The sequence below is a fragment of the Pleurodeles waltl genome, chromosome 12 (genome assembly GCF_031143425.1).
Source record: "Pleurodeles waltl isolate 20211129_DDA chromosome 12, aPleWal1.hap1.20221129, whole genome shotgun sequence".
Classification (NCBI taxonomy): domain Eukaryota; kingdom Metazoa; phylum Chordata; class Amphibia; order Caudata; family Salamandridae; genus Pleurodeles; species Pleurodeles waltl.
Genome location: NC_090451.1, coordinates 424,633,666 through 424,653,324, shown reverse-complemented (window position 1 = coordinate 424,653,324; position 19,659 = coordinate 424,633,666).

Sequence of the window (19,659 nt, the reverse complement as noted above, 5' to 3'; positions counted from 1 at the left end):
CACACTCAAAGACTTACTCCAGGCCAATAGGTTTTTACATTGAAAAATATATTTTCTTAGTTTATTTTAAGAACCACAGGTTCAAGATTTACAATTAATACTTTGAATGTAAGGTACTTCACTTAGATACTTTAGGAACTTTGAATGAAAGCAATATCACATACAGTCTTTGTAAAAATGGCAATAAGCTATTTTCAAAGTGGACACAATCAACAGTTCCTGGGGGAGGTAAGTAAAGGTTAGTTTTGAAGGTAAGTAAAACACTTACATGTCTCAAGTTTGGGGCATAGGCAGCCCACCGTTGGGGGTTCAAGGCAACCCCAAAGTTACCACACCAGCAGCTCAGGGCCGGTCAGGTGCAAAGGTCAAAGAGGTGCCCAAAACACATAGGCACCTATGGGGAATAGGGGTCCTCTGGTTTCAGTCTGCCAGCAGGTAAGTACTTGCGTCCTCGGGGGCAGACCAGGTGGGTTTTGTAGAGCACTGGGGGGGACACAAGAAGGCACAGAAAGTACACCCTCAGCGGCACAGGGACGGCCGGGTGCAGTGTGCAAACAGGCGTCGGATTTTAAATTGAAAACAATGGAGAGACCCGGGGGTCACTTCAACGATGCAAGCAGGCACAGGGGGGGCTACATAGGGCAGCCACCACCTGGGCTAGGCAGAGGGTCACCTGGGGGTCGCTCTTGCACTGGAGTTCGGTTCCTTCAGGCCCTGGGGGCTGCGGGTGCAGTGTTGGTTCCAGGCGTCGGGTCCCTTATTACAGGCAGTTGCGGTCAGGGGGTGCCTCTGGATTCCCTCTGCAGGCATCGCTGTGGGGGCTCAGGGGGGTCGTCCCTGTTTACTCACGGGTTCGCAGTCACAGGGGAGTGCTCCCTGAGGTGTTGGTTTCCTGCAGGTCGAGCCGGGGATGTCGGTTGCAGAGGGTGAAGTCTCACGCTTCCGGCGGGAAACGTGAATTCTGTAAAGTTGTTGAAAAGTTGCACGTTTGTTGCAGTTTGTTGAGCAGAGCCGCTGCTCACTGGAGTTTCTTGGTCCTGGGGGTCAGGGCAGTCCTCTGAGGCTTCAGAGGTCACTGGTCCCTGTCGGATGCATTGCTGGGGCAGGTTTTCGAAGTTGGAGACAGGCCGGTAGGGCTGGGGCCAAAGCAGTTGTTGTCTTCCTCCTTCTCTGCAGACTTGTAGTAGGTCAGCAGTCCTTCTTCTTTCTTCAGGTTGCAGGAATCTGATTTCCTGGGTTCAGGGTTGCCCCTAAATACTCAATTTAGGGGGGTGTTTAGGTCTGGGGGGCAGTAGCCAATGGCTGCGCCCTCTTTGTGCCTCCTCCCTGTGGGGAGGGGGGGGCACATCCCTAATCCTATTGGGGGAATCCTCCAAAATCAAGATGGAGGATTTCTAAAGGCAGGGGTCACCTCAGCTCAGGACACCTTAGAGGCTGTCCTGACTGGTGGGTGACTCCTTCTTGTTTTTCTCATTATCTCCCCTTGACTTGCCGCCAAAAGTGGGGGCTGTGTCCAGGGAGCGGGCATCTCCTCTAGCTGGAGTGCCCTCGGGCATTGTAACACGAAGCTTGGGCCTTTGAGGCTCACTGCTAGGTGTTACAGTTCCTGCACGGGGAGGTGTTAAGCATCTCCACCTAGTGCAGGCTTTGTTTCTGGCCTCAGAGAGCACAAAGGCTCTCACCCCAGGGGGTCAGAAACTCGTCTCTCAGCAGCATGCTTGCATAGACCAGTCAGTCCTGCACTGAAGGATTGGGTAAAATACAGGGGGCATCTCTAAGATGCCCTCTGTGTGCATTTTTTAATAAATCAAACACTGGCATCAGTGTGGGTTTATTATTCTGAGAAGTTTGATACCAAACTCCCCAGTATTCAGTGTGGCCATTATGGAGCTGTGGAGTTCATTTTTGACATACTCCCAGACCATATACTTAATATGGCCACACTGTACTTACAATGTCTACTAATAGACTTAGACACTGTAGGGGCATATTGCTCATGCAGCTATGCCCTCACCTGTGGTATAGTGCACCCTGCCTTAGGGCTGTAAGGCCTGCTAGAGGGGTGACTTACCTATGCCACAGGCAGTATTTTGTGAGCATGTCATCCCGAGGGGGATGCCATGTCGACTTTGCCTTTCTCTCCCCACCAACACACACAATCTACAATGGCAGTGTGCATGTGTTAGGTGAGGGGTCCCTTAGGGTGGCACAACATATGCTGCAGCCCTTAGGGACCTTCCCTGGTCACAGGGCCCTTGGTACCACTGGTACCTTTCACAAGGGACTTATCTGTGTGCCAGGGGTGTGCCAATTGTGGAAACAATGGTACATTTTAAGTGAAAGAATACTGGTGCTGGGTCCTGGTTAGCAGGGTCCCAGCACACTTCTCAGTCAAGTCAGCATCAGTATCAGGCAAAAAGTGGGGGGTAACCGCAACAGTGAGCCATTTTCCTACAGGCGTGCAATACATTATACGTAATGTTCATGTATGAATGTGTTACAAATGTGTTTCAACATCAGATACCAAATAATGAGGTACAAGAGTCATGATAAGTGTGTGTACTATGTGTTGACTCTTTTGCTGTGTTGTAGTTGTTTGATTTTGGGGACAATACATTTCCCAACACAAACAATATACAGGGAAGTGCGAGGATGGCTGATGAGGGCTATGTTGGATGTAACGGCTTTGTGCATGTCTAGTCAGGAGTCTGTGGACACAACCCTTGTGTTTACAGACTATCTTTCAGAGCAGATTTGATCTAAAGCCGAAGATCCGCTTAAGGCATACAAGGGGATAGGACAGCTATGGTACAGCAGAAAATACAGAAGAGTGAAGACAGAGCAACCTTGGTGTGGACAAATATGTTACGGATTAGTAATGGACAAACTCGCAGGCCTCATCACTACTTTTGTACAGAAGGCAGGGCTCTGAACTTCCCACAGCAACAGGGAACATCAGTGACTCTGTGCAGATTAATCTCACAGCTAGTCACCACGCAAGCCCCATCGAAAGGTGGTGGCAGAAGTGAATCTGTGCCTGGGCCATCAGGGCACAAACATGGATTGTCCTTATATAAAAATGCCCAGCCCTTGTTTGTTGGGCTGGAGGCACAGTGCCAATTCCAGGAATACAGCCATAGCACACAGTCACTGTTTGGCACTAATGAATACATGCGAAACCAGACATAGTATGGGGGCTGGATTAGCCCCCTGGAAAACATGCCAGTACAAATACAAAATTAAACTATTCTATACAGTTGAGGACTGATCGTACACTTACCAGACACAATACCCCGGAAGAGGAGGGCATGAAAACCAACAATGAGGCAAATGCAGGCACAGGGAACAGGCTCTGATTATCCCGAAGACTGGAACTGGTCTGGATAACAGGAAGCAGGCTCTGTCAGGAACAAACATGAACAAGCCAGAACAACAGGGAGCAGAGTCTGACTGGAACTAGCAGGAACAACACTGTAGAAACAGAGGGCAGTTTCAGGGGTACTCAGGACTGCAACACAATCCAAAAAGGGCTCTGGTACACAAATGAATTGTACTCCAAAGCACAACAAGGAGCTTCAGGGAATTGCAGCTTCTAAGATGTTCCAGGCAGCAGCAAGGTCAGGGCAGGGTCAAATGGCTGGGCTGCATGAGAGAGCTCATAGGTGTGTGCAGCTTCAGTCTCTCACAAGTCCTAGAGGAGAGAATCCAGTATAAGGGGGCAACCAGACTTTTCCCATTGGAAGCAATGGACAGAAGATTACAGGTTTTCCAGACTACCAGGCAGTGAATTATGGGACCTGAAGTCCATGCAGGCTAATGTAGTTGTACTATGGCATGCCATACTGAAAAGAGAAGCAAACAGGAGTCAGAATGGGAGTCTGGGTGAGTGTTGATGATGATTCCCAGGTTACCGATAGTCCATTTAGAGCGCTCCCTAGAGAAGGGAGGTCAGAGACTTAAAACATGGCTGTGGCAGGACGTATTACCTAGAATGGACTGTGCAGTGCATGTCTTGTGAGCATTGCTTGTCAGACCTGGGACACTCGTGCTATCCAATTTCAGGATTGATGCACCTCTTGTTACACAAACTCCTTGCAGAGATGGCTAATGTCACACTTACTGAAGTCAAAGGTTTGGTCATACATTCTTGGTACCAATGCTATTTCACATCCACTGCCTCATGTATGATGCGCTTATTTACCTTATGATTGATGATGTCATAGTTGTGTGTCAAATGCTACAGTAGACCATGTTGGCAGCATGGATGTCTGTCATAGCTGTGGTCCTATTTATTTGCCCTTCAAATGTGAAATAGAAAAGATGGTTTTCATATTCATACAAACTGTGTTTGATGTTTGCTGTACATTCATACACATCAAATGTGATGTGCCACCAGAAGTAGTCAGATTTGTCTTTGTGACATGCTCCCTGAGGTAATACTCTGATTCCTAAAGAACATGTGATGCATAAATAATGACCCAGAGCAGGATTCAGTGATAAAGTGAGGTGTTTGATTCCACATCGTAACAATGTGTTTATAGTATTGTTGAAAAAAGTTTTGAACTATCTGTTGTCTGCGACGCATTCCTGTAGCTGTGCTTGGATGTTCCCCCTCATTTTTCCGGGCACCATCCACCTCCTTCTTCTCTTCAGGCAGTTCTTGTTCAGGTTCAGATAGAGGGTTGTTCCCCCTAACACAAATGCTTTGCAGGATGGCACAAGTCAAAATGATCTTGCAGACCATTTCTGGGGAATATCGGAGGCTGCCTCCGGTGATTTCCGGGACCCTGATTCTGGACTTCAGGATGCCAAAGGTCCGTTCAACAATGGTGCGTGTCCTCCGATGTGCCTCATTATAGGCACGCTCTGCTGCTATGCTTGAGTTGGCGAATGGGGTCATGATCCATGGCTGGATCCCGTAACCCTGATCAGCTGAAAGAGAAAATAGGAGTAAGTATTTTGTTGTTGCTTGCACCAGGAATGTCATGTAGCATGGCAGTTGATATCTTGTGTTGTCTGTGACTCATATGTGTTTGTGGTATTGTGTGGGATCCTGGGCTTCTGTGAGGTTCTTTCTGCATTGTGTTGTTTGACTTGAAAACTTGTGTTTGGCTCATTGACCTGATATCTATGGTTTATTTTTAAAATTGCAGTTCAGTGTGTATCTCCCATGTGTTATGTAGTGAGCAAGATGCTTTAGTGTGCATTCACTGGAGGGGACATGATACTTCCACACACAGAATAGATTCCACTGTGGTGGTAACAAGGTTGCACAACATGGCTTAGACATCACATCCAATTAGACATTTGTCATTGCGGATGAAATGCAACAGTTAGGCCCTTTGATCTGGCTGGGTGTCAATGCACAACACATCTCCATAAGTTGGCAGCACTGAGGTGTTCAGTATTGACAATGCACAATTGTCCCGTGTGTGACTAGGTTCTAGGCAAACCTTTGTTGTTCCCTCTGCCAGTGGTTCATGTGCAACTGTGCACCTACACTACTGAACTTTCTCCAGGTGAGCTGGCTAACTGGGTTGTGAAGGTGAATGTATGTGTGCAGGAAGGGCCATCTCCCTGTACACCTGTTATGTAGCTGGAGAATTGGCTCTTTCAGTATGTGCAGCAGTGTGTACTTTGCATTAGTGTCACATCAATATGTGTTCATAGCACAGTCCACTTCCTTAGTGCTAGCTGGCAACGTCACCCCAGGAGTGAGGTGAAATGTTGGTTCTGCCTCAGTATTTCCATGTCACCTACATGTGAGTCAGCATCATCATGCTATGTGTCTCATGGTGTTTGACTTGCAGCAACACACATTGCACACCCCTTACACAGTACTTATTGCTTGGGAGGGTGTGGGATTGACTATGTGGTCTTATGTGATATTGAATGGTTAATTTTCCAAGTTGTACTGCCAGTGCAGGCAATGTCATTGTCACTGTGTGGTTTTAAATTGGTCCCTTGTGGCTCTAGAGTGGCATCTTTTGTAATTGGCAGCCCTCATTTGTCCATAGGTGTGTATCCCATTGGGTCAGGATATCAAACATAACTACCTGTGTCAAACCTCAGTGTCTTCCTGGCCACGTGTCGATGTAGTGGTGTATGTCTTCTGTGTCCTACAGGGTTGCTGGGCTGTGTGTATATTACTAGGTTTATGGACTTACTGACAATAAGGCCATTGCCATATCGTCCATCCTGGAAGTGCTAATTGATGATGCTGTGGCGGAAGATGAAGGACTCATGTACACTCCCAGGATACTTTGCGAAGATGTTGGTTAACAATCCCTGGTGGTCAACAATAGCCTGCACATTTACGGAATGGGTGTGCTTTCTGTTGCTGTATAGGTGCTCGGTTGCAGCAGGTGGTACAATCTGGACATGTGTGCAGTCAATAGCACCAAGCACATGCGGGAAGCCATGTATTTGGTAAAACCCGTTTGGCCTCCTGCTGCTTCTGCTGTGTGTTGGGGAAGCTGATGTGGCAGGGTGTGAGGGAGATGATGGCATCAAGAACCTTGGGAAGGAAGGCAAAGAATGAGGGTTGTGATTCCCCAGCAACCAGGGCACCCGTAGTTTGGAATGAGCCACTTGCCAACATATGCAGGACAGCTAGCAACTTGGTCTCCGGTGGAATAATGTGGGGTGTCTGCAGGCTGGCTGTTAACTGTGGCTCAATTTGGCACAGCAGCTGCTGTATGGCTTGCCCTTTGAGTCTGTACCTCTGGATGATATCCTGTTCCCTGAGGCCCAGGTCCTGAAGACATCTCCTGCCTTCTGTGTTGCTTTTGGGGTCCACGTTGGTGTGGTGGTAGCTGCTGCTGTTGGTCCTATGCTCTGTGTCACCTGGCATGCTGCATGAGTAGCACCTCTATGTTGTCCTTCTTGATCAATGATGTTGCTTGTGTGAGTTTTCCTTAAGTATTGGAGTGTTTGCCCAATTTTAACGCCTGACCCAGGCTTTAAAATTTGACGCAAATCGGGCTTTGCGTCCTTTTTCAGGTCCGCTTCCCAGCCGTGCGTCATTTTTGCCCGGTTGGATAAATATGGCGCACGGGTGTTTGAGTCATTTTTTGGACGGGAATGCCTACCTTGCATCTCATTGACGCAAGTCGTTTTCACGCATCCAGAAAATGACGAAAACTCTGATATTTTGACGCTAGACAGGCATAGCATAAAAATATAAATATGGTGTTAAGTTTGCCCCGGATTTGCATAAAAAAAATGACGCTAATCCAGCAAAAAGGGAGTATAAATATGGGCCTGAGATTGTTTGACCAAAACGGAGAGTGGTATTTGAAAAAAAATGATGTGTAATTTCAGAAACTCATATGTTGATGGAAACAAATGTTTGCCATCCCAAAACACATTTAAAGATGATGGTTGAATGATACATCAAGCTAAGTGCTTCAGTTATGTTCTTTATATCTGAGGGCAAGTGGTGCTTTCACTATTATTTTATTAGTCAGATTTAGGCATTTAATATTGATTAGCTTTTTCCTAGAATTTCTCTTGGTTATCATCGTCTGATATGCTTGGGTGGTCCCTACTGGTAATCTTGCTGAGGATGGCCTTATCTAATGTTAACACATGTAATCAGTGTTACAGTGATAAAATTCGCTAGTAGCTGTTGAGGACTTTTCTTGTGCAGACATAGCTCCATCTACAGAAATGTTTAGATACCCCTGCTATATATTTTGTAACTGTCTGGATTTCATTCTGTAGCCTTGCAATCCATGTTGTGGCAAATCATCCACGGCTACCCTTGTGTATGTATTCTGATTTAGCAGCTGCAAGAAAATTCTGATAAGGGTTAAAGATCTTTATTGAAGAAGAACCCAGGAACACTTGACATACTCATGCTTAAGCTGAGAAAGCAAGTTATAAATAACCTATATACTTAAAGTGTCAGTGTTTCTACAGAGCTTAGGGCCAGATGTATCAAAGCTTTTTGCATTCGCAAACGCTGCGAATGCCTGTTTTGCGAATGCAAAAAGACCTTTCAGAATGTATCAAAGGCATTCTGAATGCAATTTTAAGGAATCGCTAAAATAGCGATTCCTTAAAATTGCGACCCTATTTAGAGAGTCGCAAATTGAGACTCTCTAAATAAGAAATCGCAAATAAGGAACCTTATTTGCGATTTCTAAAGCACATGTATGAAGCAATTCCTTAATGCGAATTGGGCATTAAGGAATCGCTATTACCACCAAGTTGAACTTGGTGGTAACCATGTGCAAATTTTAAAAATGCATTTAAAATGCATTTTTAAAATTTACATGTAAAGCACACATGCCCTTTTGGCATGTGTGCACCTTACATGTTGTTAAAAAATGTTTTGGGGTGCAGCAGATGGGGCCTTAGGCCCCCAGCACCCTGGACTTTGCATTTCCCAAAATTGCGAATTCCAGTTAGGAATTTGCAATTTGGGACATGCAAAATATTCACAAATATGGGCCGACAGGCCCATAGATGTGAATGGGGGCTGTATCGCAATTTGCGATTCGGTAATAGCATTTGCGATTTTTAAGAACTCACTATTACTGAATCGCAAATACGATACATTGCATTTTGCGAATCAGAAATAGCGATTTCTTAAAAATCGCTATTTCCGAATAGCAAAAGGCCTTTTTCATACATCTGGCCCTTAGTGCGTAAGGTGTTTGAGACAATGCACGTGAAGGGCAGTAGACCTTTTTTGACATTTAGCTCCTGAAAACATATGTCAACAATCAGGTAACTGCCTAGAATAGTTTATTCACCTGAACAGGGGCCTCTTCATAGCTCCAAAATCACTACCCTATACCATCTCTAAAATTAATACAATAAGCCATTGTGGCATGAGTGCAATGGCTGGAATCTCAGTCAGGCAAATGGGAGATTTACCACGTTAAGATAAAGTGTTTCAGGCTAATTCACCTTCATAAAGGTCTTGTTTGATGTGCATTGAACCCTTTATTGTACGGCACATGCTCTTCTAGAGCAAGATCCACATTTTGTGGAATCATATCTCTTTCACCTCTCTATTCTGGCATAATCTGTGAGCCTGATGCTCCTCCTCTCCATCTCCAGTCTCTCTGCTAGTCTTATATTGGTATGAACATCTCTTAACATATATTCCAAGTAGTTAAACTTCTCTGATTTAGTACCAAACCTGGCACATTTTCAGAACAGGCTCCCTTGAATGGGCAATTGCAAAACCTCACAAATTTTTGGATGTCCATAATTTCTATCCTCACCTTACACTCAAGCTCACTGATGCACCATGCAGTTGAGTAATGATGTGCTAATTTTATATATTTAATAAGGAGGCTATCCAAGTAAGAAATACAAACAATTTAAGTTGTAAAGTCTGAATAGAGGTAAGAATACAAAGCTGCAGAGTGAGCAGCATTGAAGAAATTTTGTAAGATTTCTGACATGCCAAACGATTATATAGGGAAACTGTATGATGATTTGAGTGTATTATATGGTATGGCTCTGCAGCCTTACTGTGGAATACACTCGCAAAAACTGTATGGGGTCCAGTCAGGCTCATTTTAACAACCATAAACTCAACCCTGGGTGGCTATGGTCTCGAGCAGCAAGGCTTAAACAAAGGAGCTAGTGTAAAGCATTTAACAATGCCAAACAATGAAGTATAAAAACTAAGCAACTCAAAAGAAGCACAACACCAATCTATAAAGATAGTTTATATGTTTATGAATTTTATACAGATTTTTGAAGAAATCTTTTTTAAATGTTTGTAAAAGTTAGTTTGGTTACTGTAGCTGGGCATGGGTTCTTGAATCCAGCAGGGAAAAGTTCTGGGGTGACCCATGAAGTAGATTTGGACAGTGCCTGGCCACCAGAGCATTTTCCAGCCCAGTTCCAAACTTTACAGCATGGTCGCTGTAGACTTCAATGGAGTGGTCCTGATGCTGAGGATACAGGAGATGATGCACAAGGATGCTCCAGGTGCTGAGCAGTCGACGGGGGTGCCTTTGCGGTTATTCATCAGTCCACGAGTTAGGTGGGATGACTTTGGCCACAGATGTTGAAGTCCCTCAAAGCCAGGAGAAGGCCAGTGACGGCTAGACTACCAATCTCCGTACACAGCAGTCCAGCAGTATCCTTTGATGGATGATGGTGTCCCTCTTGGGTGATCAATCTAGACTCAGATAACAATCCAGGGTATGGCTGACTCGGACGCAACATTTGGCCATTGATGATTGGTCTCTGGGGGTGCCCAGAGGTAGCCAGTGGGGATTCTTCCGAAGTGGCTCCTTACTTGCTGGTTTGGGCTACATAAGCTTTGATGGCCCTGGTGCTGGTTCCAGGGGTGAACCGCCTGTCCCTTGGAATCACTTCTTTGATCTGAGGTTGGCATGACTTTTCCATCAGCCAGGAGCCAGGGGCCATAGGCACAGTCCTCTCTTTGCTTAACCAAGGTGCAGCAGGTGCAACCCAGCAGGCAATGCAGCCTTTCTTTGTGCAGTCCAGGGGTCAGCAGGGCAGTGCTTCTTTGGTCCTTGTTCCGGTTCTGACATGATTGAGGTTCAGGGCACCAGGGGTGCCATATTTATTCCCAGAAAGTGCCTTGGGGGTTAATGTGGTCACTATGCAAAGGGCTACCACATCCTCTTGCTGTTAGTGATGCCTTTCTGGCTATGTGTGGCATCTGACAAATTCCAGAGTGCACTCTTCTGCACTCTGCCAAGATGTCTGCATGCTTCCTTGACTGTTACGAACTTGGTATCCCACCCTACAGGTCCTGTGGGCTATACGCCCATGGGGAAACCTGGCTTGGGCACTCGTCACCCTTCTCTTCTACCTGAATAAAAGGCATCCCCTCAGGGATGTGATTGCCATTTCCCCACCAAAGGTAGCCTCGCCTTTGAATCTTGCCTTTTGGGCTGGCATCCTAAGTGGCTTCCTGCGAAGTGGAAGTAATAATCTGCCTTGCAGCAGACTGCTATTGTTCTTAAGCCTGGGGGTTGTTCACACTACTTCCCAGGTGACAAGAAAGCTGTCTGGTGGCCCGTGACAGTGTGAGGCCACTGGAAAAACTGAGTCACAGAGTGGCAACATTCTAAAAGTCGCATTTTTTTAATAGTGACATTAAAGACAACTTGGGCATCAAGTCGGGTTTCATGCCACAAATAATTTGATACCTTACAGTACCCAGCTAGGTAGTCCCATCCAGACATTTCCTGAGCTCAGAAGTCACCCAGTAACCCTGTGTTTGCCAATGGGGCTACTAGCCTTCCCACAGCAGAAGCATAATTTAGAGGTTTTGCTGTTGAGAGATATATATATATATAAAAGTATGTGTCCCATGTAATAATATATGGCTCCCTGCCTTAGGGTTCAATAGATCTTCCTTAGGGGAAACTTACATATATTGTTAAGGGACGTGGAGGTTTTGACATTGGTTTGAATTACAAAGTCAAAATAGCAGTGTGACCACTGAACTTGCAGTCTTCAGTGGCAGACTGGGAGCCATTTAGACCTTTGTCACACACAAAGTGGCACAACCAGTGCTGCAGCTCTTGGTGTGTACTCTGCCTTACATGACCTGGATACCCTGGGTACCATATACTAGGGACTTAAAAGTAAGGCAGTCCTTGCCAATTAGAGATAGCCAATTTAACATACACATTGTCAGGGGTTAGAACACTAGTACGGTGGTCTGGTTATCAGGCCTCAGTGCACTCTCAGAGTTGAAAAAACAGAAGGATCAGTGAGCAAATGTGGGGATGAACATGCAAAAAGAGGCACTTCCATACACACTGTTAGTAGCCTCGTCATTCCTTGGATATTTGCTTAATTAATGTACTGAAAAATATGAGTGGCTGAATATGCACCATGACCCACAGTGGCCCTGGTCTGGATATTCTTTACGAACAGAAAACATCCATGTCGATGAAACCTAATCCCATTGTGCAAACAATGGTATGGATCTGGAGCCACACCCAGAAAATACCATACGGCTCCAGCTGATTACACTTAATGGCCCCCCTCTGGAATATTACAGATATCTGAGTGGGCAGCTGGCCATAATTCTGGAAAGCCAGGAAATTATGCGACCTGCAACGGTGAGCTGAAACCTTTTACCCCTGTACCGATGGAATTCTATGTGCCTGCATTGCATGCATGGCACTACATCCAACTGCAACATTGTCTGAATAGTATTTTAGGACCCAAACTAAATGGAATATCCCTGCCTCTCCCATACACCACTACTTGACGACCTGGGTAACATATAAGTGATTGATGTCAGGACTCTTTAACTTGCTAATCAAACATTTCTACTCTCAGCCATTACTAATGCACCGGCAAAACAATTTACACGTACAATATACAGAAGATGACTGGAAGGAGATGGTAGCAGACCTAGGCTGAGGTACACGGGAGATGCAAATGAAATTCAGGGCCTGATTTAGGGTTTGTGGATAGGGTTAATACCCCGTAACAGTGACAGATATCCCATCTGCCGAAATATAAATCCCATTATATCCTATGGGATTTATATTTCGGTGGATGGGATATATGTCACCGTTGTGACTGAGTAACCTCTCTGCCAAACTCTAAATCAGGCCCTCTGTCTCTTCAAATTGATACACAATTGCTACTGAACTCCTCAGAAGCTAGCAGCTCCTGACCCCTTCTCCACCATAGGTGCTGCTGGAGATGTGCACAACTGGACTGCAATATCACACACATCCTTTGTAATTGCCAGAGTGTTTCCCACCCCTACGTCCGAATAGATGACACTCTAAGCCTTGTACTTGATCTTCCCTACCCACTTCCGAAAAACATGATTATGTTGCATGACTTTGCTGACCTCCCTGGCCTCTTGACACATGCAAGACTGTTGCTATCGACAGCCTTGACCACAACAAAGCTTTGCATACATCACAAGTGGTGTGCACTCCCATACCCAAACATGATGAATGGCTAACCAAGATGTACAAGGTAGCACCCTATGGGAAAGTTATCTACCTGCTCCAGGACAAGGAAAATGTGTTTGAAAACATCTGGTTCCCCTTCCTACCGCTCGGGAATGGCACACAGTAATACAACACTACATCAACATGACCACGAGTGACAATGAGCAGCCCCTATTTTTCCACTATAGTCTGGCAACATGGAACTACCTACAATGTTCTCCAGAAGTCCCTTACCCAGCCCATACCCCACCCCTCATTTCTTTACTATAGTGATTGCCCCCTACTCTCTATCCTCCCCACCTTAGGACATCCGATTGTCAGTCCTCACTTTTCCCATACACTCCCCAATAAATTACCATGCATGAGAGGCATCACTAACAGACAGCAGATCCTCTTAGGGGTCCATCCACATAATACTCTGCCTTCCCTCAAAGCATTGCCTATCAAGATGTAACGTTTCGCTTTTGCATCCATTTTGTTTTCGGTCTATCTCTTCTTCATAATGTTTGAATGTTACTTTGCACATTACACTTTGGCCCTGTGGGCATTGTAAGGAAATGCCTCTTTTAGCATGTTCACCCCCACAGTTTTTTGACTGATGCTGCTGTCTTTTTGACTCTGAAGCTCTAAGACCTGTTAATCAGACCTCAGTGTCAGTGTTCCGACCCGTGAAAAGTATATGTCGAATTGGATAAACCCAACTGGCAAGGACTAACTTATTTATAAGTCCCTAGTATATGGTATCCAGGGTACCTAGGGCATGTAAGGCAGAGTGTCCACTCAGGCTGCAGCACTGTTTTTGTTACCCTTCTTGTGGCAAGACACAAAATAACTCCTAGCCTGCCACTGCAGACTGGAAGAACAGTGTCCTCATTGTTAGTTTGACTATGCTATTTAAACTAATGGCAAACCACCCTGCCCCTTAACATTATATTTAAGTCTACCCTTAGGAAGGCCTAGAGAGCCCTGTGGCAGGAGGTGTATTTTGCTAAGTGAGACATATATATTTTTAAGATGTCTTGACAGTAGCACTTCCCAGTTGTTGTTGTGCAGTGTGTGAGGTTTGTAGCCCCATAGTCTAACACAGGTTTACCTGGTGGCATTCCCAACCCGGCTAACATTTGACTGGGACTACCAAACTGGATCATGTGAGGCATTAAAATAATCATGACATTAAATGCGATCTGATGATCGGGCTGAAATTAATGTCACTATTAATCGTTGGCCTCTTTTGGAAAAGTGACCACTCTGTGTTCTGCTCATCCAGCGGCCTCACAAAGGAACACACATACAGACAGCTTTCTGACCACCTGGGAAGATGTGTGAATGACTCCCAGGCTCAAGGAGCAAGTTAGTGCCACAGTAGTGAGGTGTCACCTCCTCTGCCAGCATGGCCACTCAGGGAATTAGCCCAGAGGAGTGCTTTAGAGAGGGAGATGCCTTTGATGGGCTGCCCGGCCCAACCCCCTGAGCAAGGTGCCTTTTGTCCTTTGTGACAGTATGGAGACTGGGCCAGAGGTGGAAAACTCACCCCAAAACCAGTTTTCTGGCATGTTGTCCCAAGGTAAGCACATCGCTGGGGAGGGCTACCTTGTTCCTCATGACCGAGGAAGGGTTGTGCCATCTTGAAGGGTGCAAAAATGTTGCATTCTGGAATAGCTAGATGCCAAACATCACAGAAAAGCTGTCACTAGGTAGGAGGGGACCCAGAAGCCCATTGGCTTGTGACTGCATGGTCACCTCAGGGCACCTTTCTGGGATAAATATGGCACCCCAGCACGTTGACCTTCAATACTCACTGGATCTGGAAAGAGGATGAGAAGGAAACCACTCTGCACCCACTGGAAGTGCACATAGAGAGACTGTGATGCTGGAGGGATTGCACCTGCTGGACTTTGGCCTAGCAGGGTTTGGGCCCTGATATGTGTGCCTAGGTCAGGAAAAAACTGATCCCCAGCTCCAGTCTAAAGCAGAGACTCCAAGGTTCAGTTGGCTGGACCCCCAGAACAGCACTGGGGACATTAAAGATGAAGGAGCCCAAGTTGCATCTTTTGTTAGCACTGCAGAAATCTTGTCACTACCAGGCACCGGGCACCCCCAAGGAAACTTCAGAGATAGCTAAATGGTACACCTGTGCCTTCTGGACCTGTGGATGTTGGTTGTGACCAGATTCATCACTCATGAAGGACACTAGCCTCCACCAAATATTTTCACTTTGACCGATGTGTTGCAAAAGCGCAAGGTCTGGATCTGCAGCCATTGCAACCCTACAAAGAGGACATTGTGGGACCCCAAAATTCAATGAAAGAGTCTTGCCTACTTACCTGTTGACCAAGGACTCAACCAGACTTCACCCCCGTGGACTGCGCAGCATCAGGAGCATAATTGACCATCTTTGAGTCTGGATCCCTTAGCATCCGGACTACTCTATTACCGTCTATGGCTGTTATGCTGTAAAGTTTGGATCTTGCTCTAAAAATGCTCTGGTGGCCAGGTAATTGACCAAAGTATTCCCTCTTGCCCCTTGACCTCTGTACTGCAGGACAAAGATCGCCTAGCTCAGGCTGGAGTTGCCAAACTAACTTTTGTAAACTTTTCAAAAGTTTCTAAAGTTTTTGTTGACCAACGTTTGTTTGCAGTTGATGCAAAACGTATTTATCTCTTTAAAATATATAAATCAACGGAACCCTCTGGTGGATTTTGGTGATCATGGTCTCTAAAGACAGATAAAAATGTGATCTTTTTTTTCTTATCTGGTGTCTTGTCTCTTTCATGTAATGTAACTTTCATATTCTGTTGTTTGGTGTTGTTAAATGCTTTGCACATTGCTGCTTTGCTAAGCTTTACTGCTTGCAGCCACAGCTACGCAGGGTTGAGCTTAAGGTTGAGTGAACGTACCTGACTGGACCGAAGACGGTATTTTTGGGTGTACTGTTTGGTAGGGCTACCCAGCCACACCATTAAGTGCACCCCAAATCCTCACAGACATTAAGTGTGTGGTCTGGCCAGAATACGAAGACAGACGTTTGCCTCCTCCCTTATTCACTGTGTATTGTTCTGAATATGTGAGATGCAATTTATATTTTTTTGCATGCATTATTGTAACAGCCACACATACTTTACAATGAAAATCGTTTAAAAAAAGAGGGGCTGACTGGATCAAAAAAATAGTAGTAATACTTGAATATGTACATGAGACTAAGTGCAAGCCTCGTCAATTATTTATGGTGAGCTACTTTAGCACCTACAATGAACCTCACGTATTGATTCCAGAAATATGGCACCAGTGGACGAAGATGGATTTATTCACAGATCTAGAAGCAGAGAACCATGTTTCTGGAAGTCACATTGTTGTACTGGCTTTGGGACTGCTGAGGTGTCCCAGGAAAAAGTCGTGCAGGTGGCATATGAAGGCAGGAGTGGTGTACCTGCTCAGTAAATATTTACCAACTGTGGCCCACATGAACCAAAAGTCCTGCCAGGGCTAAAAATATAATACAAAAAATGGAGTCCTGCTTGAGGCAGCCACAGTAAAGCAGCAGCGTGCCCCATACGCAGACAGTGAAGGAAACATTTGTATATTGAAACAGGGTTACCCAGAGGCAGGGGCAGCATGCATAGTATTTAAAATTGTTTTGGTGTCCACCTGGAGCACAGGTCCACCCCAGATCTCAGTTGCAAATGGAGAAACTTGACAGTCACATGTGTCCAGCAGAGGAATGCATGTATCCAGGAGGTGAAAGCACCTACCTCTGTTGGGGTCTGACTTTGACATGGCCAAGGAGATACTGGAGCCTGGCAATTGAAGGTCATAAAGCTGTGTTAGACAATCACGTCAAATCTGATGAATACTCATAACTAAGGAGTAAGGACTTAATGGTTGAATGTGATAAGCCAATTCCAAATCAATTGGTTTAGGCTGTGTATGATAAAAATTGAATATTGAGGATTGCAAGGTAAAACCAATAGGCTAATGTTTTTTCGGTGGGAAATGCTAAATATTGTGGCCCTGGCTTATTGGATTTTGGAATGCCTTGACAAATCAGTAGTCAAACCTAGTGAAGAGACTTTTATAATATTACTCTGTGAGTAAAGAGGGTTAGGGAGTTGGTTGCTCACTCTGACCTTTCGTAAAGACACTTATTTTGCATTTTGGTTATTTTTTTTAAGTCCCTCAAGAAATTCAAAAATCTCATTTGACTTACATATTTGTGTTTTTGTGTATACTTGTTTGTGCATTAAATAACTTTTACTTTTAAATAAAAAACACTCACTGGACAATAATTTATTGGGTGACATTTTGTGCATTGCTGAGCTCCGAGTTCTTGGTCCACAGCACCACTCTGAATCACACTTGGACTGCATTGTCTCGCTGCCTTGATAGTGAAGTCCTAAAGGGGTTGCTCTGTCATTAGTTTGAGGATCTGATTTATGGAGGCACAAGGACACCAGAAGTGAAAGACCCCTGTTGTCAAAATTGGGGCCCAGCAACTTTTGATTGACATGGGGCCTCCCTAGCTAGATCTATCAAAAAAGGTATTTCAACTAATTAGCTCACATGAAACGGCTATGAGTACTGTAGGAACTAGTTTAGAAAAATCAAAGGCAGTCCTATGGATAAAGTCAAATCTAAGACTCCATACACCCCGTGTTGGTTAGAAAATAACGTTAATCTGAAGGAAATGCGTGGTTTCCTGGTTTAGCAACCACCATTCATTATCCAGATTCCACAGAGATTTGGAGATTGTTTCAACATAGCCCATTGGCAGGAAAATAATTTGGGTCCTTGAAAGTCCTTGTGAGAGCAGAGAGGCTTGAGCGTTTAGTAGTTTCGCAGATCCAATCGACAGCTAAGGAGAAATAATGCTGTAGGAATCTGAAAACAAATAGAAGTATAAGAATAAGTCCTCGATTACGACCTGTAGTAGTTACTTACAGTGACTTGTCAGACCTTGATACAGGTTACATTTTCTAGGCCAGGCTATTATCAGAGTGTTGATGTCGTGGTTCCAGTGTCAGAACAGAGGTTTTCGAAGACCTGTGGTGACCTTCGAAAGGTGGACAGCAGCTGCCAAGCGGAAGGTCTGCTTGCAGAGTGCATCTGAGGCAAAGATCTGACTAATTTTAAAAGTGGAGGCAGCTGTGTTTGCTATGTCCCAAAGGCAATATGCATGGTTATTCTAAGTACAGAGTCCAGCTGACCAGGAACAACACGCTCTAGAAAGCTGGGAAAGTGGAGAAGGCAAGCAAGGCACCCCTAACAATGCCCGCGTATTTGTATTTGCCAGTGAGTGTGAGGTAGGAAAGGTGACCTATGCTCCTAGTTGGGAATCCGCTTGAGCTGTAGATAGGCAACACTTGGTCCATCAATTTTCACAGTCTGATCCCTTGAGCTCATCCAAACCATCCAATTGAGTGGCCACAGGTGCCCTAAGAGCCTACGAAGCTTGTTTGAGCACATAAATCTTTCTTGGTGCCTTATCTGTCAAAATATCAAGAATGGCAATGTCGACCTATATATGTAAGGACTCCAAATTTCGACTACCACTATATCGTCAACCTCTATATCATAAGGAAGTGTAATATTACTTTTCTAATTCCATATCTCTTTCCTTGATAACATAGTGCACGCCAATATTGTGGAATCGATATCCAAATCAATATTTAAAACTCAATATCTTGGTAATGCACCTTTCCTCACAGCACAGACGTGAGTTCCCTAGAGGGAGAACTATTTCGATTGAACTTCCAAACATAGCTCATCGGGAAAGAGAAACTATAGCAATTAATGGAACAGCATTCTGAGAGAAGGGAGGAAAAAGATTAATTACATGTTGAACGATACTATAGGCTGAAACGGGCTGCGCATGGAGGGAAAATATTAGAATATGCGCGGAAGAAAATAAAAAAAACAAGTATACATTAAAGAAATCAAAACTGAACACACAACACAACAACAAATTGTATATATATTTGGGACTTGCGCAACGTTTACGACAGTCTCCTCAGTGCAGTTCATCCCATCAAATTCTTCAGCCTTACATGAAACACGGGCCTCGAATGCACATAATGCAGGGAAGGTTGGGTGTAGTTCACCTCAGCTTCAGAACTGAACAACGGAGAAATCTAATTTAAATGAATCCCAAACCAGATTTGGGTAATTTAGGTCGTAGTCTGATGTCAACTGGGGGTCGGGGAGTGACAACGACTGTAACATGAGAAGCGTTTTTACCTGTTAACACTGCTGGTTCACTTTGGGGATAAGGGATTAGCGTTTGTTTCGTTTATGAATTATGGCTGTAGGAAAATGTAATAATAATGCCTAAACAGCACATATGTAGTGGTCTAAAGGGACACGCTAAAGGTTTCCTTGCATAAAATGCATATCAATTTCCCCCAGCTGAGTAGAATATTAAGTGAGACATACTGAACAATACTTCAAATGTGTTTAAATTGAACTCGGGACTTAATTAAATTAAACCCGCTTCTTGACATCTGAAGAAAATTAAAGCGTACTATTCTGTCATAATTTGGACACGTTAAGTGATAATGCTGTTTTTATGCTAGTCTGTTGCATTGCATGCCATAATCTAATACTTATTTTTGAAGCCGTTTTTCGCACCCACCTCCCCCCAACAAAACTTTGTAGTAATTTTGCCTTGATTTGGAAAAACACAACTCGACTGACCTCTACTGAAGCATCATTTCTGGTGCATTGTATCAAGCG